At 41.4% G+C, this 1,818-nt stretch overlaps 1 protein-coding gene across 1 annotated transcript in view; it reads right to left on the reverse strand.

Moving 5' to 3' along the window:
- LOC139025683 (sialoadhesin-like) overlaps nucleotides 1-1,818 on the reverse strand; it is a 10,016-nt gene extending 8,198 nt beyond the window's left edge. The window contains exon 1 of the mRNA XM_070440844.1: nucleotides 1,746-1,818. The gene's annotated coding sequence lies outside the window, so the exon portion shown is untranslated. The remainder of the gene's footprint in view (nucleotides 1-1,745) is intronic.

Below are 1,818 nucleotides of genomic sequence, written 5' to 3' on the forward strand. Positions count from 1 at the left end.
CGATATAATCCAGACTGGTGTTTTCTCCATCTCCTTAGCTATTGTACTCACATTCCACTGATTTCAAAACTCGGTCCTCCAGAAAGTGGAGAGCCTTTCTTTGTCTACACCCATCTCGTTAAGGGTTGATCCGAATGTACTAACAACAGCAGTCAAGCACGCATGCTAACTTGCTAGCTACTTTCAGACATCTAAGTGAGAGAGAACAGCTCACTGAACATTACTCGCACTAGCAGAGCTGGTTAGGTTGTCATGCTATTCAGAGCGTTTGGTGACTGCAACTGTGGCTGTTCGTAAAATCAGAGCGTTTCACGTTCAGAGAGCACACCGGACGCTCTGGCCGATTACTGACACCGGCCATATTCAACGAGTGTTAAGCGTTCGTAAATTCATCAGTTATTCTGCACTCTCTGGCACACTCAAACGAGAATGTTCTGAAATCAGAGTAGATGCCCAAACTGAATTTACGAACGCACGAGTTACTTGCATAGTGGAGTCTATTGTTAAGACATGTAGCTAGCTAGCTAGGTAAACAATGAACCATAATCACAACTCATGACTACTACCATGCATGAATCTGCAGGTAGCTAACCAGCCAGGTTCAATGTTAGCCAACATTAGGCTATAGCTACCCTACCGGATATCGAAGTCATTCTTCTGTGAGCTGCTCCATTTCAAAACCAGTTGAGAGCTGCAAGCTCTTGCTGCCTGTAGATTATATTCCGCTGAAACTAGGCTGTGTGCAGCTATTTTGTAGGCTACTTTGTGCATGATTTCTCTATTGTACTACATCATTGATAAAATGTGTACCAACACTAGACTCCTTTGATACGCACCAGTAGGGATTATATGAGTGGCTGGTATTATGGTTGCTGTCCTTTCAGAATTCAGAACCTGTCACACACTGAAGGCCTATAGGTTTGCCACTGCGCAAACATGTCTATAATAGACAGAAAGACTATTAAGATGCTAATGTTTCAAGAAAGGAGTGTATATATTTGGCCTGCCGAAGCGGTTTTATGCGCTGACTGAATAAATGGAAGCTGACAATTAGTTTCTTATTCCGCTGGTCTCTGGAATATCTATAACTATTACAGACAAGTCCTCACGAGACTGAGCCAAGACCAAGTACAAATGTATCCAACACTGAGACAAGACCTAGACACTCAATATGTGGTCTCTCGACCGGATTTACAACACTGCTATTATACATATATAGTCTAAAGCCAATATACCATGGCTAAGGGCTGTATCCAGGCACTCTGCGTTGCGTCATGCTTAAGAACAGCCCTTAGCTGTGGTATATCGGCCGTATACCACACCTCCTCGGGCCTTATTGCTTAAACGTAGCCTGTTGTCCATATATAGTCTAATGTAGCCTGTTGTCCATATATAGTCTAATTTAGCCTGTTGTCCATATATAGTCTAATGTAGCCTGTTGTCCATATATAGTCTAATGTAGCCTGTTATCCATATATAGTCTAATTTAGCCTGTTGTCCATATATAGTCTAATGTAGCCTGTTATCATACACATATACACACACGGGCATTTTTTTACCCGGGTTAATAATTTCTTCCCCATGTAGATCAACACTCCTAAACTGACAACCTTTATGAATACTGGGCCTGATGTAACAACCAAAACACAACTCAAAACATAACAAGAAGTAAAATGATACATTACCCTCAAGTATATGACTTATAACCAAAAACTATTTTTCAAGATATTGTCAAGAGTACTTACAGAGGGAAGTGTCTTGTCTTGTACAGTGAGTCAACTTATTGGCAGTGTGTGGAAACTGCTAGCAACTGTCAGT

This window comes from Salvelinus sp. IW2-2015, unplaced genomic scaffold (assembly GCF_002910315.2).
Source record: "Salvelinus sp. IW2-2015 unplaced genomic scaffold, ASM291031v2 Un_scaffold3063, whole genome shotgun sequence".
In the NCBI taxonomy this organism is placed as follows: Eukaryota; Metazoa; Chordata; class Actinopteri; order Salmoniformes; family Salmonidae; genus Salvelinus; species Salvelinus sp. IW2-2015.